Below are 22,896 nucleotides of genomic sequence, written 5' to 3'. Positions count from 1 at the left end.
GGAGGTAAGCTGTAAAATCCAGTGATCATCAGGGAAGTCATCAATAGGACCAAGACAGGGAGGGGTGAGGCTCCTCCTCAATATATGTGTCTTAGTTGGCAGGGAAAGAAAAGCTTTAGGGTTTCAGCTTGGGTGACATAGACTGAAGGAAAACTATTTTTGTTTTTAATTACAAGTGCACAGAGTAAGACAAGACACACAAAAAAGAAGAAACAAGAAATAATATCCATGTTGAAAGCAAAAGAGATCAACAAGAAGATATTGTGTAAATTAGAAAAAAGGGGGAAATTGTTGTTTTAGTTAACCAGACATTAATCTAATATGGTATTTATAAAAAATGAACTTCAAATGTCCTTGAATTGGTCAGCGGGAGGGTTACCTGCCTTGGTTGGGTCCCACGAAGCGCTTCAGATAAGTTGCGATTAAGCAGAGAGAGAGAGAAAGAAAGAAAGAAAGAGAGAAGGGGGGGTCTGGGCCAATGGACTCGGAAGAAGGTTCCCCCTGACAGGGACTGGGGTCAGGACTTTGATCTGTTGGTTGGGGCTGTGGATGGACTGGGCCAGGATGTAGAAAGATGGAGAGGACCCCCAGCAGCCCCTCCAAGTGTCCTTATTTTCCAGGGACAGTCCCAGATTTACAGAAGCCGTCCCGGTTTTTTATTTGATCCTGGAATGTCGTGCTTTTCCTTAGGACGTCCCTATCTTCATCGAAGAAATATTGGAGGGTATGGAGTTATGCGACCCCCAAGCCAAGGAGATAAATAACTACAGTAGTACCTCGGGTTACATACGCTTCAGGTTACAGACTCTGCTAACCCAGAAATAGTACCTCGGGTTAAGAACTTTGCTTCAGGATGAGAACAGAAATCACGCAGCAGCAGTGCAAGGCCCCATTAGCTAAATTTGTGCTTCAGGTTAAGAACAGTTTCAGGTTAAGTACAGACCTCGGGAACGAATGAAGTACTTAACCTGAGGTACCGCTGTATACAGTACAACCTTTAGAAGACATTGGAAGGCAGCCCAGTATGGGGAAGTTTTTAAATGTTTGTTTTATTATGTTTTTATATATGCTGGAAGTGGCCCAGAGTGGCTGGGGCAACCCAGTCAGATGGGCAGGGTATAAATAATAAAATGATTACAGTCATACCTCAGGTTAAATATGCTTCAAGTTGAGCGCGTTCGAGTTGCGCTCCTCGGCAACCCGGAAGTAACGGAGCGTGTTACTTCCGGGCTTCGTCGCTTGCGCATGCGCAGACGCTCAAAATGACGTCACGTGCATGCGCAGAAGCGGCAAAAAGCAACGCGCGCGTGCACAGACATGCTGTCGCTAGTTACATTTACCTCTAGATGCGAACAGGGCTCTGGAACGGATCCCGTTCGTATCTAGAGGTACCACTGTATTATGGAATAGGATGTCACGTCTCTATTTTCAACGGAGAAATCTTGGAGGGTGTGCTAGTGAGAAAGCAGATTTGATCCTGGTATTGTTTCTTGATGTGGCTGCAGAGATTGTTTCGGGACTGGGGTGCGAGTTTAGAGCTTCTGACCCACAACCAGAGGGGAGGCCAAAGCAAAACAGATGATGTCCAGGAAGATTACCGTATTTTTTGCTCTATAAGATGCACCAGACCACAAGACGCACCTAGTTTTTGGAGGAGGAAAACAAGAAAAAATATATTCTGAATCTCAGAAGCCAGAACAGTAAGAGAGATCGCTGCGCGGTGAAAACAGCAATCCCTCTTGCAGTTCTGGCTTCTGGGATAGCTGAGCAGCCTGCATTCGCTCTATAAGACGCACACACATTTCCCCTTACTTTTTAGGAGGGAAAAAGTGAGTCTTATAGAGCAAAAAATACGGTAATTTACTAGGACCCAAAACAAGCCTCTAAACCTGCATGCCTCTACAACACCCATCATCCCTAGCTAGCAGGACCAGTGGCCAGGGATTCATGGGAGTTGTAGTCCCAAAACAGCTGGAGACCCACGCTTTCTCTATGCTATGCATAATTTTTATAAACTGCTGGAAGGAGCAGGTCTACAGCTCGAGGGTACTTCTGAATTGGACCCTGTCACTCAGGAGCAATCACAATTGGTAAAACTTGGAATAAAAAGGAAGGAACCTTGCAAGAATTGACATCTTCACTGTGGTGATGCATCCAAGGCAGGAGAGATTTAGATTCCCCCTACTTTTCATTTTCTGTTTCCTCTGCCAGAGCAAGAGAACAAAATTTATTTTCCTTACAGTTACATGTTCTCAAATACTTTAGTTATCAAAGGGAAACGTTGAAGCTAGCTAAGTTGCAAATCAAATTTTGCTTCATTAGTCTAATTCTTCGCAAACTTCAGGCATCATTTCCTCTGGGTTAGACAATAAAAGCACAATTTCATGTGAGAACAAAGTGATCATCTGGACTTTAACCTTTTATATCAACACTCCAAAAGTTTACATTGTGTTTTATTGATGCTGTTAAGGGTTCAATGGAAAGAATAAATAATAGTGGATAACCTTATTGATTTATTTAATTTTTATACTGCTTTATATTTTTAATAAAAATCTCAAAGTGGTTTACAGCATATTAAATCAATAAAACAACAGCTGGGCGATGTTCCTCCGGCCTCGTGAAGAGCCTCTTCAGTGGGGCTGGTGAGTGTGGGCCTCACCCCCTAGGCCAGGTGGAAGGGGCCTTGCAGGGAGCGACCTTCACTCCTCACAGCCGGGCAATATTCCTCCGGCATCATGAAGGCAGCCCTCTTGAAGGAACTTTTTAATGACGCATGTTTTAATGTATTTTTAACCTTCTGTTGGAAGCCGCTCAGAGTGGCTGGGGAAACCCAACCAGATGGGCGGGGTAGATAGATAGATAGATAGATAGATAGATAGATAGATAATTCACCTCTTCAGTAGGACTGGTGAGTGTGGGCCTCACCCCCTAGGCCAGGTGGAAAGGGCCTTGTGGGGAGCAGCCTTCATGCCTCACAGCCGGGCGATGTTCCTCTGGCCTCATGAGGAGCCTCTTCAGTAGAACAGAGCAAGAGCAGCTCACCCCTTCATGTGCATTCAAACTGCCAACCTTCTGACTGGCAAGCCCAAGAAGCCCAGTGGTTTAGACCACAGCGCAACACATGTTCCTTTTCTAGACCTGATACGAACCACTGGCCAGGATTGCCAGGCAAATGCCTTCTGTTGTCTCTATCCCAGAGAAGGTGCCTGCCTCACTTGTTCCTGCAGCGTCCCAAAGATGGCTGTGGCATAGCTTCTCCCTGAAATACCCATGTGGACATCCATGAGCATATCTTTCACTGCACTTTTGTTTGAAGTGCTGCAACTCAGCAACCTAAACAGAGGAAGGTGGAAACATTTTCTGGATTCCCTGTTTAGCATCATTATTTGCCGCTGAAGATGTTGCACGAAGCTTCTCACACATTGTGACAGACTCGAAAGCTCCTTGAGGAAAAGAAACATTGGCAGTCATGGAAGAGAAGTAAACGTGCTCCCACCTATTTTCCACCCTAGCCGTTACTGCCACAGACCACCCTATTTGTGAATTTTGTTGATCCTAAGAAGAGGTTTCTCTGATGTAAGCCATTGCTTTAGATTTGGGGGAGGAGGTTACCAAATCAACGGTCACACATACAATTATTCAACACCTGGAGGGCCACAGGTTCTCCACTCCCAGTACGTTTCCGAGCACAATTCAAAGTGTTGGTGCCGACCTTTAAAGCCCTAAACGGCCTCAGTCCTGTATACCTGAAGGAGCGTCTCCACCCCCATCGTTCAGCCCGGACACTGAGATCCAGCGCCGAGGGCCTTCTGGTGGTTCCCTCATTGCAAGAAGTGAGGTTACAGGGAACCAGGCAGAGGGCCTTCTTGGTAGTGGTGCCTGCCCTGTGGAACGCCCTCCCAGCAGATGTCAAAGCAATAAACAACTATTTTACTTTTAAAAGACATCTGAAGGCAGCCCTCTTTAGGGAAGTTTTTAATGTCTGATGCTGTACTTTCTTTAATATTCAGTTGGAAGCCGCCCAGAGTGGCTGGGGAAACCCGGCCGGATGGGCAGGGTATAAATAATAAATTATTATTATTAAATTATTATTACTGAAGTTTTAGATTTTCTGTTGCACCTATTTCTTTATAAACACAATGGAATATTGCTGTTGAGATGTGTGCAACATATTTTTTAAAATCGAAACTATATTTACTATATTTTCAGCCATTTTGAAGGGCATACTGCCAAAAAGCAGCTTTTTTTTTAACTTTAACTAAATCTCTTAGCTTGCATTTGCACCAGCTCTAGTCAGCATTACCCCTTCCCTTTTTCCAGTAAAGGAAAAGGCAAAAGTGTAAAGGTACTCAAAATGCCTGATTTTGCCACTAGGTGTTGCTATGGCACCAGAAGCTGGACTGCTCTTCTCACCTCTTTCCCCCTTTAGGAAAATGCCCTCCCTCAACTCACTTCAGTTTGTCTTGGATGCCTACATTTTTTAGCCTTTGCCCCCTCTGCACCAACGAACGTGGCCAAGTATGGCCAAATAAAACAAGGCACTGTTCTAAAATCAAAGTCCTACATTCCTTTATTGCAAGATAGAAAATGTGGGAAGGTGAGGTTGCATTGCATGTATTTAACCTGAAGCGTCTGTAACCTGAGGTACCACTGTACATTGTTTATTGCCTTCATTTTATGGGTTCATGGTCTTGTTAGATAGCAAAATTCATGGTAAATTACTGTTTTAGGGGTTGTTTTTAAAAGTCTGGAATGGATCAATCCATTTTGCATTACTTTCTATGGAAAAGCTTGTCTTTGTTTTGGAACACTTTGGTTTTTGAACAGACTTCCGGAATGGATTAAGTTTGAGAACCAAGGTACCACTGTAATTGGGAAGCTTGAGTTATTCATAAACAAAAGCAGAAGCTTTCAGTGGCCTCCCCTCACTCTCAGGGGGAAGAAGAGGCTAAAGGCACATGCAAGTCCAAGCTTTGTGCTCATAACTTAAAGTGAGGATCCAATCCATGCCAGTGCATACCAGGTCAATAACTGGCCAATACGGTAATGCTAACTGGTGTGCCGGATGTAGGGCAGCATGAGCAGTATCCCTGCACTGGGCACTGAGCCAAGGCAGTGCAAAATCATCATCATCAAATAAACCTATATTTATAGGTTTTATTTATTTATTTATCTTGACTGTGTTGCCATCTCTCAATACAGTATTGAGTGGAGATGGTATTGTCGCACACAGATTTAGACATGGAGACTCCTCTGCAACAAATAAATTGGAACAGCCCAATGTCTGTTCTATCTCATGAGCTCCATGGCTATCGGTTGCCGACAAAAACGCTCCAAAAGCAGGAAAGGGAGCGCCAAAAGCAGGAAATAGAATCTCCAATGACCCGATCAGCAGGCAGGTGAAAACGTGGGGGCTAGCCGGCGAAAAGAGGGCGAGCCCCCCCTCTGCGCCGGCCCTAAATAGGGCAGGCCACGCCCCCCAGCCAGCCGATTGGCGTGAAGCCCGCAACCCCACCTCCTGGGCAGGCCGGAAGTGGCTTTACTTTCTTGCGCTCCATGATCACTGCAGATGGTGACAGCAGTCACAAAATTACCGTATTTTTCGCTCTATAACACGCACCTGACCATAACACGCACGTAGTTTTTAGAGGAGGAAAACAAGAAAAAAATATTCTAAGCGAAACAGTGGATGTATGATTTTTGTGGTTCATGCTGTGGCCACAGACATGTGATCTGACGGTGGGTTTGGGGTAGCCCAATGCAAAAATCCTGAGGATCCATGTGGGTCCATGCTTTGTAACCACGTTTTTGCGCCATTGCGGCCCCATGAAACAGTGGGTGCATGTGTTTTTTGGTGCAGGCTGTAGCCATGGACATGCTATGTGATCTGATGGTGAATTTGGGGTGACACAGTGCAAAAATCCTGAGGATCCATGTGGATCCGTGCTTTGAAACCACGTTTTAAGTGGGGAGGGAAGGAAAAGCACAAGGGACAAGGAGCACGCGTGGGGTGTGTGGAGAAGGATGCTGCTAATAATGCAGAAGAGGCTCCTCTCCGGCTTTGCTCCTTTAGAACAAGCAGGCTCTGCGTCTCTCCCTCCTCCCCAGCAAGGAAACCACAATAGTAACCACTCTGAGACAAATCAAGAAAAATTGCGACCAACACTCTCCCCCAACAAGCGCAGTGAGGTCAACACACACACACACAGAGAGAGAGAGAGAGAGAGAGAGAGAGAGAGAGAGAGAACTGGCCCTAAAGTCGCAGGGCGCTGGAAGTCGCAGGGTCGCTGGGAGAGTGAACGGGAAGCAAGAGGAGGAGCCCTCACACACAGAGAGACACACAGAGTGTCAATTCTAAAGTCGCAGGGACGAAGGGAGAGTGCAGGGGCGCAGGGAGAGTGAATGGAAAGCAAGAGGAGAAGGAGCCCTCACACACACACAGACACACAGAGTGTCAATTCTAAAGTCGCAGGGGCGCAGGGAGAGTGAACGGGAAGCAAGGGGAGAAGGAGCCCTCACACACACACAGACACACAGAGTGTGGATTCTAAAGCCGCAGGGCGAGTGAACGGGAAGCAAGGGGAGAAGGAGCCCTCACACACACACAGACACACAGAGTGTGGATTCTAAAGTCGCAGGGCGAGTGAACGGGAAGCAAGGGGAGAAGGAGCCCTCACACACACACAGACACACAGAGTGTCGATTCTAAAGTCGCAGGGGCGCAGGGAGAGTGAAGGGGAAGCAGGAGGAGGAGAACGGTAGCTCAAGCACACACACAGCCCCTGCAGTGCCTAATCCAAAATCGGACAGCAAAAAATTGCAGGCAGGGACAGAGAGCAGGGGTTGTTTTAAAGCAGCCAACTCCCGCTTTGCTTCTCTCCCTCCTCCCCGGCTCCGCTAGCTGACAGGAGCCGCTTACACCCGCTTTGCTGTTTCAAAGTGAGCCATGAACTGCTCACGACTGCAGCAGATTCCCCCGCCATCTGTAGGCATTCGCTCCATAACACGCACAGACATTTCCCCTTGCTTTCTAGGAGGAAAAATCTGCGTGTTATGGAGCGAAATTTACGGTAAATGACGCCTGCTCCTTGGGAGAAAAGCAATGACAAACATAGACAGCATCTTAAAAAGCAGAGACGTCATCTTGCCAACAAAGGTCCGTATAGTTAAAGCTATGGTTTTCCCAGTAGTGATGTATGGAAGTGAGAGCTGGACCATAAAGAAGGCTGATCGCCGAAGAATTGATTCTTTTGAATTATGGTGCTGGAGGAGACTCTTGAGAATCCCATGGACTGCAAGAAGATCAAACCTCTCCATTCTTAAGGAAATCAGCCCTGAGTGCTCACTGGAAGGACAGATCCTGAAGCTGAGGCTCCAATACTTTGGCCACCTCATGAGAAGAGAAGACTCCCTGGAAAAGACCCTGATGTTGGGAAAGATGGAGGGCATAAGGAGAAGGGGACGACAGAGGACGAGATGGTTGGACAGTGTTCTTGAAGCTACCAGCGTGAGTTTGACCAAACTGTGGGAGGCAGTGGAAGACAGGAGTGCCTGGCGTGCTCTGGTCCATCGGGTCACAAAGAGTCAGACACGACTAAACGACTAAACAAACAACACCATCAAACAAACCTGTATTTATAGGTTTTATTTATTTATCTTGACTGTGTTGCTATCTCTCAATACAATATTGAGCGGAGATGGTATTGTCGCACACAGATTTAGACATGGAGACTCTGCAACAAATAAATTGGAACAGCCCAATGATTGTCTGTTCCGTCTCATGAGCTCCATTATCCGTTGTATGTCAAAGGGATAGGCTTGCCTCGCTCCCCACCCCCAATATTTTATTCAAGTTGGCATCCCCACCCCCTTGGTCACCCTAATATGAGATCCAAATGTCGCCTCCATTCTCCTTCCTGCCCTCACACATTAGACTGGTCCTGTTTGTCGTAGCCTAGTGTTGCCAAGGTGAGAGAAATTTTGCTTGTCCTGTGGAAAACTCTATGGCATCAAGGTGGAATAATAGAGGATAAGTTACTTAGCAACCAAGGAAGCATTAGGACAATCTGATTTAACTAAGGTTAGATCACCCCACATGCTTGACATAATAATAATAATAATAATAATAATAATAATAATAATAATAATAAATTTTATTTATATCCCGCCCTCCCCAGCCGAAGCCGGGCTCAGGGTGGCTAACAACAATCAAATAATCAGTCAAATAGTCAGACAATCTAAAAATATTTCATTATAAAAATTAATTAAATCAAATTGATGGCAACTAATTAAGCAAAATTCTGTGCAGGTTGCCAGAGGAGGGAGTCAGGCTGCGCCCTGACCAAAGGCCTGGCGGAACAACTCTGTCTTGCAGGCCCTGCGGAAAGATGTCAGGTCCCGCAGGGCCCTAGTCTCTTGTGACAGAGAATTCCACCAGATTGGAGCCGCAGCCGAGAAGGCCCTGGCTCTAGTTGAGGCCAGCCTAACCTCTCTGAGGCCTGGGACCTTGAGGATGTTATTATTTGCAGACCATAGGTTTCTCTGTGGGGCATACCAGGAGAGGCGGTCCCGTAGGTACAAGGGTCCTATGCCGTATAGGGCTTTAAAGGTTAAAACCAGCACCTTAAACCTGATCCTGTACTCCACCGGGAGCCAGTGCAGCTGGTACAGCACCGGATGAATGTGATCTCGCAGCGAAGACCCCGTAAGGAGTCTCGCTGCGGCATTCTGCACCCGCTGGAGTTTCTGGGTCAGTCTCAAGGGCAGCCCCACGTAGAGCAAGTTACAATAATCCAGTCTGGAGGTGACCGTCGCATGGATCACAGTGGCTAGGTCAGGGCGAGAGAGATAAGGGGCCAACTGCTTAGCTTGGCGGAGATGAAAAAATGCCGCCTTTGTTATAGCTGTAATCTGCGCCTCCATAGAGAGGGAGGTATCGAAGATTACACCCAAACTCTTAACGGACGGTGCTGGCACTAATTGCACCCCCGCAAGAGATGGGAGTTGCCCCCTCAATCCCATATCGTCCCGCCCCAGCCAGAGGACCTCTGTCTTCGAAGGATTTAACTTCAACCGGCTCCCACGTAACCATCCAGCCACAGCTTCCAGACATCTGGTCAGTGTGTCTGGGGCCGAGTCAGGATGGCCATCCATCAACAGATAGAGTTGGGTGTCATCAGCATACTGATGGCAACCCAGCCCAAAACTCCGGACAAGCTGGGCGAGGGGGCGCATAAAGATGTTAAAAAGCATCGGGGAGAGAATCGCACCCTGAGGCACTCCACACACCAAGGAGTGGCGCGATGACAATTCCCCCCCCCCAAGCGCCACCCTCTGTCCCCGACCAGAGAGAAATGAGCGCAGCCATTGAAGGACTGTGCCCTCAATCCCCACGTCGGCAAGGCGGTGGTCCAGGAATTCGTGATCGACCATGTCAAAGGCTGCTGACAGATCTAGAAGAATCAGCAGCCCCGACCCGCCTCGATCCAGCTGCCTGCGGAGATCATCTGGATCATCTGTTAGGGCGACCAGAGCCGTCTCGGTCCCATGACCAGCGCGGAAGCCGGACTGGAATGGATCCAGAGCAGATGTTTCATCCAGAAACCTACCAAGCTGTTCAGCAACCGCTCTCTCAATCACCTTACCCAGGAATGGAAGTGCTCCTCACCAAAATTGTAATGTTTTAGACCAGTGTTTCCCAAACTTGGGTCTCCAGCTGTTTTTGGACTACAACTCCCATCAATCCCTGGCCACTGGTCCTGCTAGCTAGGGATGATGGGTGTTGTAGAGGCTTGCTGGTTTAGAGGCTTGTTGTGAGCAATACATAGCCCCATGCCTAGTATCCTCCACAAATTTTTGGCATCTGATTATCACGCTTGGGGTGGATGTGATTGCAGAATGAAGCGCTGGAAGGGATCTGGACAAACATTCGTTCCAGGAAAGATGCCACCAAGGGGTTCTGCAACCTCCCATCTACACTGAAGTAAAAAGCCCCCAGTGTTGTAACCTTTTCTCATAGGGAAGTCGCTCCAATTCCTTGCTCATTTGGGTTGTCCGTTTCTGATTCCCTCCCCAGGTCTGCAGTATGCTTTATACTGAGAGCCCTGCATTGCAGGGGGTTGGACTAGATGACTCTTGGGGTCCCTTCCAACTCTACAATTCTATGAGGTGAGGCAACCAGTACTGTATGCTGTATTCCAAGTGGTTGTTGCAACAGAAATTCGTATCACAATATTATGATATTCGCATTTTAGTTTTCATCCCCTTTCCTAATGATCCACAACATGGAATTCTCCTGTTTCACAGTTGCATCTAAGTATTCCAGAATGTCTTTATTTTTTAAAAAACACAAAAATCCCTTCCTGCAAACCGTAAGATTCTATTGTTCAGAGAAAAATAACAAGCCACCCAAATCTCTGATTCCAGGGATCTTGGCTTGCTTTACACAGGGTCTGTGCTTCCTTTTGGACAATTATTTATTAACGTATACATGCAACTTGAGTCTACATTGGAGGGATGCCCAGCATTCACATCTCAGTAGAGGCTTGCTTGCTACAGAAGCACAGCACTGGATTCAGTGGCAACCAAACAGTTCTCTCTGTGTCTCTTCGAAAACAGCTTGAAGAAAACAATTCTGCATCAACCTACATCATCCAAGCTGGAACCCTCAGCCTTTTCTTTTCCTGCCCACTAACACGCATAAGCTGGAGAAACCACTCCTCTCTGTCAATTGATGACTTCCCAGATGAGTTGATGACTGGGCTTAAGGGCTTATCTCCCCAGGATGCCCAGGTCCAGAAAAACCAGGTTGGCCCACATTTTTACACGGCTGAATAAAATGTCTGTCAGCTCATCTTAATTCTCAAAAGTACTGATCAAACACTGAAATATACTCCGAGTCGAGAGTGGATTTCATGCTCTTTATTCAGCTCATAGTGGTGAGGAGGAATGAAAGTTTCCCCAAAGTATCTGCTTTATATACATTATTTACACAATGGGCTGCACGTGATTGGCTAATTCTGGAATTCTCCTGTAGACCAATCAGGTTGTGGATTCACTTCCATCTGGAGCTGGATTGGGTGGCTCCTGCAGACCAATCATACTGCTGCATTGTTCTAGGACCAATCAGACTGCTGCATTTTGGATCCTATTCAACTCAGTACATAACAAACACCATTACTAAAGAATCCAGAGGGGATCAGGGCACCACAACCCCATAACATCAACCTCTTCCCGAAGCACACATCTGACCCAGATGTGCCGACGGAAAGGAAATGTACTGTTGTAAACAAAAAATGCCCTTTTTCCTTTATGGGGTATCCAAGAGCCCATAGAGAGTCCTTACATAGGTTCCCTATTGGTAGTGTAGCAGGAACCCCCCACCCCAATCATTCTGTTTGTACAAACTTCACACACACTCACACTCACACACTACATACGCCACATTTCTATTATAAATTCATAGAAAATCAACCATACATCGGATTTGCACTGTTCCATTTTTATTTTACTCCATATGACAAGGACTATCAAAGGGGGGTGGCTTCGTTCTGGTCAGCCATAATCCCTTCACCATCCCAGCACATCCACAGGAGCCATGCCCAGTTGCTATGTCAACCCTGATGATCCCAGACAGAAGACAATCAAGATCACAAAGAACTTGCATATGGGAGTGGATTCAGCATGGACTGAAACAAAGGACAATGATCAGATCTTCTCTCTGGTGGCAGGAAACTGCAAACTCCCCTTTGTCCCCTGGAAGTGACTCATGGGCAGGGGGAAAGGAAGAACCAGCCAGGTGACAGGACACTCAGGTTACCACCACAACTCCTCCCTCAACCCCTCCTTTCTGTAATGTATGCATGATGTCAACCCCTTCTGTAATGTATGCATGATGTTTCTGGGGGTGGGCTTGACCTAGAGGATGGGAATTTCAAAAGTTTTTATAAGGTCTTGCACACCATCTTTCTGGGTCTTTCCTCTCTCTTGCAAGTGAGGGGAATACCCTGTTGCAACAGTTCAATAAAGGCCAAGCCTACAGGCTGCTGTTTTGCTCCAAGTTATCCTGGTTGGTGTCTTTGTTTTTGTCCAAGGGAGCCCTCGGATTTTTTCTGGTAACAGTAGGAGAAAATAACAGAGGCCAACAAGAGAATATTGAGAAGCAAAGCAGCTAGTAAGCCTGATCTTTATCAAACTGTTGCAACCGGGTCCTCACTCACTACACACAGGAGGGAGTAGGAACCGACAACAATGGCGCGCAAGGCCTTATATAGACATTTTGAAATTGCCACCCTGTAGATCAAGACCACCCCCAGAAACATCATACATATATCACAGAAGGGGTGTAACCTAAGACAACCCCTCAGATACATCCTACCTACATCACAGAAAAGGCGGTCTAAACAGAAATTTGAATGTTGTTTTTCTCCTGTCCTTGTTTATCTCCTGTCTGGCAGGTTACTTGGTTGGATACCCTGGGGAGCCTGGCCAGTCCTTTGTAATGATAAATACTTAGTAAAGATAAATACTTAATTCCTGAGTCAGGTCACAGGCTCACCCTATTCAAACAAGAGACATACCCTTAAGGCAGGATTTGTAAAGGAAAAGACAATGGGGAGGCTTTTCCATTTTCCTTTGACCTTGCAGAGAAAACATTTGGTCAGTTTGGGACAGTTTGGGAATCAAAAATAGTTCCAGGTCCGTCTTCCTGTGCTGATCTATGTACTTGCTTGGTTGGTACACTCATGAACATTTAACATATATCTAAGACCTCAAAATTCCTGTCACAGTACACAACTTTCCTGTAAAAAGAAAATGAAAGTAGAGGCATTTAGAACAAATCAAAGCAGATCATAATACGATACTTTTAGCCCAACGCAGCAATTTCCAGTCCCTCGTGAATTCCCCAGGCTTCCTCCTTCCTCCTCCTTTGTGCATAGTTCAGTCAGAGCTGCATCTCAAAGGTGGATTTCAAACACACTAACAGTTACCAGAGCAATTCTTTTTTAAAAATTGCAATAGTGTTTTAAAAAATAGTAAAAAAAATATAAACATGCAAAAAAGTACTGTGCTACAAAATCCATTGCTAAGACCAGTGGGAAAAGTAAAAGAGTCTCAGATAACAGACTCAAACCTCTGCCCTGCTCTCCCGATGGGCAGCTGCTTGCATGGTCTTTTGTCCTGGGGCCTCCACAGAATTCCTTGTCTTGGTATCATCACAAATTTCTCGATCCAAGTAAATTAATCTTCCTGGACCTCATCTGTTTTGCTTTGGCCTCCCCTCTGGTTGTGGGTCAGAAGCTCTAAACTCACACCCCAGTCCCGAAACAATCTCTGCAGCCACATCAAGACACAATAACAGGATCAAATCTGCTTTCTCACTAGCACACCCTCCAACATTTCTCTATTGAAAACAGAGACGTGCTGTCCTATTCCATAATAATCATTTTATTATTTATACCCTGCCCATCTGACTGGGTTGACCCAGCCACTCTGGGCAGCTTCCAGCATATATAAAAACATAATAAAACAAACATTCATAAACTTCCGCATACTCGGCTGCCTTCAAATGTCTCCTAAAGGTTGTACTGTATAGTTATTTATCTGCTTGGCTCGGGGGTCGCCTAACTCCATACCCTCCAATATTTCTTCGATGAAGATAGGGACGTCCTAAGGAAAAGCATGATATTCCGGGATCAAATAAAAAACCGGGACGGCTTCTGTAAATCTGGGACTGTCCCTGGAAAATAAGGACACTTGGAGGGGCTGCTGGGGGTCCTCTCCATCTTTCTACATCCTGGCCCAGTCGATCCACAGCCCCAACCAACAGATCAAAGTCCTGCCCCCAGTCCCTGTCAGGGGGCACCTTCTTCCGAGTCCATTGGCCCAGACCCCCCCCCTTCTCTCTCTCTCTCTCTCTCTCTCTCTCTCTCTCTCTCTCTCTCTCTCTCTGCTTAATCCCAATTTATCTGAAGTGCTTCATGGGACCCATCCAAGGCAGGTAACCCTCCCATGGACCAATTCAAGGACATTTGAAGTTCATTTTTTATGAATACCATATTAGATTAATGTCTGCTTAACTTCAACAACAATTTCCCCCTTTTTAAAATATACACAGTATCTTCTTGTTGTTGATCTCTTTTGCTTTCGACATGGATATTATTTCTTGTTTCTTCTTTTTTGTGTGTCTTGTCTTACTCTGTGCACTTGTAATTAAAAACAAAAACAGTTTTCCTTCAGTCTATGTCACCCAAGCTGAAACCTCTAAACCTTTTCTTTCCCTGCCAAATAACGCACATATATTGAGGAGGAGCCTCACCCCTCCCTGTTTCACACAGTCTTAGCGCTATTGATGACTTCCCTGATGAGTTGATCACTGGATTTAACAGCTTGCCTCCCAGGAATGCGCTGACAATACATGGGGAACAAGGAAGAACAAGAGCCAAAATGTTTGAGAAAGGAAATCTTACTGACCGTATGATTAGCTACAAATGCTTTCCAAATTTACTCCAGTATGCTACTGGTGCAGGCATTCAGATATTATCATAAAAGTATCTCTAAGCTTCTTTTTCTAATAGCAAGGATTTACTTAACTCAAAATCCCTTCCCCTTGTCATCATCCACATCATGGGTAGGCAAACTAAAGCCCGGGGTCCGGATCTGGCCCAATTGCCTTCTAAATCTGGCCCACGGACGGTCCGGGAATCAGCGTGTTTTTATATGAGTAGAATGTGTCCTTTTATTTCAAATGCATCTCTGGGTTATTTGTGGGGCATAGGAAGTTGTTCTTTTTCTCTTTTTTTCAAAATATAGTCCGGCCCTCCACACGGTCTGAGGGACGTGGACTGGCCCCCTGCTGAAAAAGTTTGCTGACCCCTGATCCACATCCTCCTAGCTATGGGGGCCAAGATGCTGCTCCATCTCTCCCTCCACAGTGAAAGTGGGACTGGAGGAGTCCCAAACACCTGGCTTACATTTTGCTTGCACCAGGCTACCAATCCAGTCAACAACACCAAAAACCTTGCATTTTCACCTGCCAACAGCAAAAGGATATTGAAAAAGGTGGCTCTGTTTGTTCTGTAGCAGCAGATTTACACTGGCCTATTTAGAAATTCTTGTAGCTGGTTGCTGTAATTTTTGTATTTATTATTTTCCTTGTTCTCCACCCCCCACCCCAAATACCTTATGTGAAATCTTGCCTGGAGAACTTAAACACTTGCCACTTGGGTGGTATATGGGTTTGTCCCAAATAAAAGGTTTGCTGAACTGAGAATTCTGACAGTTTTACTGTGTATTTCCCTGTTTAGGGAAGTTTTTAATGTCTGATGTTTTATTGTGTTTTTAATATTCCGTTGAGAGCCGCCCAGAGTGCCTGGGGAAACCCAGTCAGATGGGCGGGGTATAAATAATAAATTAATGTTATTTAATGTTATTATTATTTTATAATTGCTTCTTTCAAAATTTTGTTGGCATGGCCTAAAACATGATGCTTCAATTAAGAGGATCAACAACGTTTTAATTCTATCAGTGTTGGATTGTCTTTTAATGTTTGTGGTTCTCCCCCCCCCCATGTTTTCAGCTGTCCTTATGTTTATCTGTAACCTTTTGTTTGCGTCTCTTGGTGCTGCACAGGCTGGGGCAACCTTTCCCAGGCCAATTTGGGCAGTGTGGCATCTTCCAAGGATGGGGAGGCTCGCCGATCTTTCAGACAAGTCTAAGCTTAATTCTCCCCTCTTAGGCAAAGATCACAAGATGACCTGGCCGGTAGCCAGATTCTGCGCTCAGATCTGTAGGCACAGATCATCCTCTAGAATAATATAGCTTACAAGGGAAAAGCTAGAGCCGCCCTTTGTGGTGCCTCAGGGTCAATTTTTATGGTAGCCCAAATCTCCGTTGTACATATGTATGTATATATCTCAATTTTAACTCATGAGCTATTGCTGCAATCTGCTCTGATTGTATATTTTATCTTTATGAATGCTGTTTTTATTGTTTTTATTTATTACAAATTATCTATCTATCTATCAACATCTCATCCTTCAAAGAGAACAGGGGATGGTGGTGTTAACGTCTTTATGGTGATTCATGTATAAATAATGCTGCGTTGTGTGTTGGGAGAAGCTTTCTGAAACCACAGTGTGTGTGTGTGTGTGTGTGTGTGTGTGTGTGTTTATATATGAGAAAAAGCAACAGAAGATGGCAAATAAGTCTTTTGCACAACTGGCAACAACCTAAAGAGGCAGATGCTATGTGGAGTATGGCTTCCTACTGTGTAGGAAGCTTCTAATGATCTGCTTTAAATTATTCTGAAGATGACCGGCCTGCATTTCAATATGTTGGAGCAGGTGAACTCTGCATTGGGTTTTGCAGACACAAAAATTGTTGAGCTTTTTTTTGGTTGCCATTTTTCAAGAGGTAAACATGCAGGACATGTATATATATTTTAAAACCCACCAAAATCCCGAGCAATTGCTTTAAAATGTAAAATTCCCCCTGGATGGGCATGTAGGACCCCCAAAAGAGGATATTTCCGAGAATTCCTGGAAGTATGGCAACCCTACGTAGTGCCAGTCCTAAGCATGGCCTGAGGGTTGCTCTCTTCCAGTAGGTGAGGTGGTGGCTGTGAAGATCTCAAAACTCTGAGGTTGTCAATTTGGCACATTAGTAGCGCAGTGGTCAGTTCAGAGCAGACCAAACAAGCTGCTATGGGCAGCTGCAGAGATTCTACGGGGAGGAGAGCAGTGTGAATGGCAACGAACCACACGGCACGATTAGCATGTTATGTGGGACCAGCTCGCTTCTGAGGGCATAAATACCAATTTTGACAAGCACAGAATCTCCCTTCTTCTCTGAGCCATCCTTCCCTTTCCTCATTGCAATTCGTTGGCATGGATTTGTCCATTGTACAGGAACATGCCCGCATGTTGCCAGTCCTTGACGCCAACTTCTCCACAAGAGGCTGTGTGTCTGTTCACCTCCCTCCATTTTAACTCTTGCAAGTCTGGTTCTGGTCCTGAAAGCCAGGCCAAATCTGCAGCAGCTCCTCTGGCCCGTAGTGATGCACCACCACCACCTTGGAGAACTTGCACTTCTCATACTTGACTCTGTACACGTTGAAGAGACCCCCGGGGCTGTTTGTCACGCTGATGCCCAGCTCATACAGGCAGATTCCCATGAAGACATCTTCATTGTTAATGACCCTGATGGTCTTTGCTACCTGGTAAATCTTCTTGGCCAGATCCCCAGAGAACACATACCCTGGGCCTGCGCAGAAGGGCGGGTAGGTCTCATTGGGGTACACCTCCTGTGGCACATACCACTTGTAGGCCTTTTCACGCACTGGCTTTGAATTCCTGTAGATGTGACCTGTCATGTAGTTCTTCTTGGGTGGCAGGTGAGGCTGCAGCAGCTGGGACACCATGTAGTTCACATTGAGAAAGATGTCACAGTCTGCCTTCACCACGTAGGTGGCATTGGGGCAGAACTTGCTTATCCACTCCATGCCCATCAGAGTCTTCAGGGTAAGGTTGTTGTAGGTATCCAGGAAGTCCTGCTGAAGAATGTCTTTGTGGATGGAACTCTCCTCTTCCAAAAGGGCCTGGAGCGGGTATCCAAATTTTGGGTGGACACCCGTCAGAAAGAGACGAAGAATGGAGACCCCAGGCACTGAGCTCTCATTGCCCCACGTCTGCCGGATGGCCTGCCTCGTGGCAAAATCCTGGGGCTTAGTTATCACCAGCAGGATCAAGAAAGGGCTCCCCTCCCGGCATTTCTTTGGCTCATTGAGAAGGAACTTATAATCAGTGGAATAGTCAACCTCCAAGGGATGCCGCATGGCCACTGGTGGTGGTGGTGAAATCAGACCAGAGGGCTTGGTCTCCTTTGTCCTCTCCAGTGCAGATTCCCATTCAAATCTTATTGCACTTTTACGATTGTACGTGGAATCTGAGCTGCCCTTGACCTTGATGTCGTGTGGTGAGGAAAGCGTGTCGAGAGACTCCCATTTGTTCTTTGCAACAAGTAGGAAAAGGAAAATAGAGCAGAAGAGGACCACAGTGGGCAAATTATGCAGCTTGGTCATGAGCATCTTCCTGGCACCTTCACCTGCAGACTATGTGGGTGGGGGAGAGATCCTGGCCAGTTCTGTCCCGTTTTCAAAGACAACCTGAAAAAGAGAAGCCCAGTGAAAGGAAGATGAATTCTGTTCTCTCTCTCTCTCTCTCTCTCTCTCTCTCTCTCTCTCTCTCTCTGTGTGTGTGTGTGTTTGCACGCACACAAGGGGAGCTTTGGTGATCAGGGTGGGCGCCTGGAGAATCAGTCTGCCAACTGCCAACACACTCAAACCCTGCTCATAACACCTGCCTTCTTGCCCTTGCAATCTGTTTCTGGAAGGAAAATATGCACTCTCATGGATTGGCATTATTCACTCAACCCATCTATTTACAGTAACTGGATACAGTAAGTGTTAAACTATAAGCCAGACCAGCTTCCTGATGAGGTAATCACCTGGGTGATGAGCCATTAAAGGAAAATAAAGGGAAGGGGCTCTGTCTGAGACAGAAAATGGGTGGGGCCCCTCCCCCAGCCTCCCCCAGCTAGAAAGGCAAAGTCAAAGTTTGGGGGACTGTGGTGTGGACTAGAAGAAAAGCTGCAGGCTGAAAAGGCATAGAGGCAGAGCATGATGTTTGATTTGTGCTGGGATCCACAGCTGTGGCTACTGGAGAAACAATAACTGCATCTTAGGCTCAGGTTGTATATATGTATGTGTCAATTAACCAAATAAAGACCACACAGTCTCCACTGTGCCTCACTTCCAAAAGGAAACACAAACTCTGGGTAAAGTGCCCAGCTGGGTGTGTGCCAGGGTGTCTGGTAAGCTGAAGACCTTGCACTGATGGAACAATTGGCATTGTGCTACATGGAATTCCTCCCTGTATTTCCAAATTAGGCCAAATCATCATCATCATCATCATCATCATCATCATCATCATTATTATTCCTCTACAATCGTTATGTTGACATACATATTCTGGGTGGGAACAGGACACTCTTAATTCTACTTGCACTGGTGTAGTGATCAGGTGGGATTGCTATGAGGAATTATAACAAATATAGAGTAAGCCATCTGTGTCAGCAATGAAAGCATTGCATTGACTGGGTTTAAACTATTTTGATATGATTCTTGATCAATCTACACCTCTGCATCCCTGTTCCATTTCTCTCTCTTCACAAGTCATGTACACACTTAGACAGGCAGGCGTCAAGGGTCCTCAAAGATAATGGGCAGTTTCTTCGATGTAGCTTTCTTATATATTAATCTTAGGATGTTAATCTTAGGGCCAGGAAACAGGTTTCACATTAAGGTGATAATGGTCACTGTCCTCCTGGTCATCCTTCTTATCATGTGTACTGATTGTTATGACCTCCGGGGTTGCTGAATACGCTCCTTTGTTGTTTTCATTCATTTACTCCAAAGTATGCATGCCTAACTAGTGTTTATAGTTTAACTTTGTCCCCACTTGGAGTTTGTTTAAATGCTCAGAGGAAATCTGATTGGTTCTTACGAGCACTGTGTAAAGGATTATTTTGCTAATAAAATGGCCTGGTGAGGGGTGTGGGGTACGCACTTCCTCCGAGAGCCTTGCTGGTCAAAGCCTTGTGTCTTATTTTAATCAGGGTCCAGTCCTTTCCTTTGGCCTCAGAACGCAACACACTGGCAAAGCCTGAAAGTGTATTAGCATAGTGGTTCTACCATCCTTGTGCTGGTGGAGCCCCTGTGTTGGTGGCTCAAAGGGGTGGAGGTGGAGACATGGTGGAGTTGGCGCAGAGCTCAGTCATGAAGTTACGCTTGCTCAGAGCTTTCTCCCTCCCCCTGCCTTGCTGGCATAAAGCTACAAAAGGTCGGGTACCTGTTAGAACATTCTCTTTAAAATCAATGGGCTGCTTTCCTCTCCATCTCAGGACAGGAGTCCAAATAGTAATAGTGCAATCAATCCCCACCACTTTCCCTTTTCTTTTTGGTTAATATCCACCCTGAAGAGACGAATTCTGATGAACTTAGAAGCTTGCTCATTACTTTCAATCCAGCTTAATAAAGGAGCTTTGCTGCTGTCACTCTTTGGGTTTTATCTCGTGGGCTTCCATGGACCAATAGGTGTGCCTGTATTGCTTTCAGATTCATAGTGATTAATATGCTCTCTTCTCTGGTACCTTGGGTTACATACGCTTCAGGTGACAGACTCCGCTAACCCAGAAATAGTACCTTAAGAACATTAAGAACATTGCTTCAGGATGAGAACAGAAATCTTGCTCCGGCAGCACGGCAGCAGCAGGAGGCCCCATTTGCTTAAAGTGATGCTTCGGGTTAAGAACAGTTTCAGGTTAAGAACGGACCTCAGGAACGAATTAAGTACTTAATCCGAGGTACCACTGTATTCATGTTATTTGTTTAAAAGGTTGTTTTTTTTGCAGCTCAGTAAATGGGAGACTCTCCTCTTGCTTCAAGAACTTGTTAACCCTATTGTTAAATATAGTTTTTGATAAACTACTTACAGGTCTTAATTACTCGCGACCATTTTGCTGAGATCCTTTGCTGCCCTTGCCTTCTATTATAGTATTTTAATATTCTTTTGGAAGCCGCCCAGAGTGGCTGGGGAAGCCCAGCCAGATGGGCGGGGTAGAAATAATAAATTATTATTATTATTAATATTGCCCTTCTCCAGACTTTAGTCTTGGCTCCAGTACCGATTGAGGTGACTTGCCTGTTCTGCTTCTCCACCAGAAGATGCAACAGCTTTCTGCTGAATATGGAGAAATGGTCCAGACACACCTGCGCTTGTTTCGGGTCTTTCCACGTCTTTTTTCTTTCTTTTTTGCAATTTTGCCAAAAGGCTCAACGAACAACTTCCCCTCAACAAAAATTCAGCAGCTGCCCCCGCCCCCCCAAATTCAACAACTGCCCCCCCCAAGCCACTTCAGCAACTTTTGTGTCCTGATTTTCACTGTTTGAAATATGGCAACCTTAGACTAGGTCTCCTCCAGAGACAGTATAAAAACACAAGGGGCTGCCATATGAGAGACAGAGGGCTCAGCCCCCAGCCCACTCACCCGCATACATCTCCTGGTCACCTTTGGTGACCAAGCAAATGGTTAAATAAATACATGCCTGCTCTATGAAACACCTTTGCCATCATCAATTTCAAAGGAAATCTCATTCAGTGCTCCAGGTATTTGTTCTCTCCCTCCTTGAGGGCCTTTCTACCCCTCTCCCATTCTCTTCTCTCAGGTGAGCACTTACCTGCCCGAGGTGCTGTTCACTCAAGGTTGCCACCTGCCTTTGTCAGCTTCAATTTACCTTTCCCTTGGAGGGTGTGGCACAAGGGGAAGGGACAACGCCTACGTCATCCAGCTAACACAGAGGGGAGGGAGCAGGGACTCTGCTTCCAGGAGAGTCTTTTTTCCAGGACCATTGAAGCACCTGGAAAGACTCACCACCTGCATGCCAATCCCATGCTGAATCTCACACACACACCAAAAAAGAAGAACATGCCCCTCAGAACCCAAAGCCAAACACAAGAACAAGATGAAAGGGATACATTTATTTTATATAAATGTATTTTATATAAATGATTATTTTATATAAATTATATACATGTGCCAATGGGTGTTATCATAATGCATATCCTCCATCATTTCTCCAAATAGGGATGCCCTGTTCATTTATTTATTTATTTACCATCATCATCATCATCATTATTATTACTATTACTATTCTATTTATACCCTGATCTGGGTGGTTTCCAAATAATAATAATAATAATAATAATAATAATAATAAACATTAAACACAAAATATATGTGTGGATGAAATTTACTTTGGAAGAGAAGTTAACTAATGAACAATTAGGATTAAAAGACTGCACCCAGCTTCCGTTTATGCCAATCTCAAGTTTTTTTTAAAATAATGATCTTGACCTGAACTCTAGTTGAACTTGGACATAGCACACGGTGAGATTGAACTAGACTTAAAATGGAGGTTAAACCTGAGAAGATTATAACGTTACGAGTACTTTATATTTCCCTTCTGGGGAAAAAGACTGGACTGACTCTCTGGAAACTTCTGTGAAAGAGTTTCAGGATCTATTTGACTGTTGAAGACGTTCAACTTAATGTGTGGCAACCATACTCAGGGAAAATATATATTTATTTGCCTTATTGTCTTATTACTGTGCTACATGGGTCCTGTTGCTAAGAAAGCATGCTGCTATGTGCCTTTTCGCTATGCGTCTTAAGAAAATACAATTACTGCTGTGTTTGCATTCTGAGGTTGGAAATGGCAGAAGAAAAAATCTCATTGTTTAAGCAAACCAGCCAGGCCACAATGCAAGAGAATATAAGATATGAATCGTATGATTTGTTGTTAGATTTTAAAAGAGAACTGTTTGATCAGTTGAAGGAAGATGTTAACAAAGCAGCTGTTAAAATTCGGGAAAATACTAATTTAATGTCAGAAGCTGTGGGACAATTAATAGAAGCGAATGCACAAAATACCAAGGCAGGAAGGGTAGAGTGACGAAGCTTGAGGAAAATACAAGGGAAGGTAAGAGTGGCCCAAAATAAATATGGTACCTCATGTGAAATGATCTGCGAGGCTTGACTGTGATAAAGAAGAAACAGGAAGGGAGGGCAAAAAGGATAAAAGGTTTATGTAGCTGCAATGTAAAATAATTAAGTAGGCCTGGAAAAAGATATATAAAGATTGGAAAGGAATGTGGGAAATGATTGTTGTAAAAAAAAAACACCCTGAAGCTATGATATTGAGATGTACAGGTTTTGATGGACTTATTCAATGAAAGTCTTTGTTCCTATACTTAAGAGTGGACGCCAGGCCAAGACCAG

At 45.2% G+C, this 22,896-nt stretch overlaps 1 pseudogene across 1 annotated transcript; it reads right to left on the bottom strand.

The window, feature by feature from the left end:
- Window positions 1-16,982: 16,982 nt before the first annotated feature.
- Window positions 16,983-21,531, bottom strand: LOC309521940 (beta-1,3-galactosyltransferase 2 pseudogene; annotated as a pseudogene). The gene is made up of 2 exons (XR_014224639.1): window positions 21,296-21,531; window positions 16,983-18,163 (listed from the first exon to the last, which is right to left on the bottom strand). The product of XR_014224639.1 is annotated as a beta-1,3-galactosyltransferase 2 pseudogene (transcript).
- Window positions 21,532-22,896: the final 1,365 nt, after the last annotated feature.

Source organism: Podarcis vaucheri, assembly GCF_965113315.1.
Source record: "Podarcis vaucheri genome assembly, chromosome: 17".
Lineage (NCBI taxonomy): Eukaryota > Metazoa > Chordata > Lepidosauria > Squamata > Lacertidae > Podarcis > Podarcis vaucheri.
This window is presented reverse-complemented; position numbering and strand designations above follow the sequence as displayed.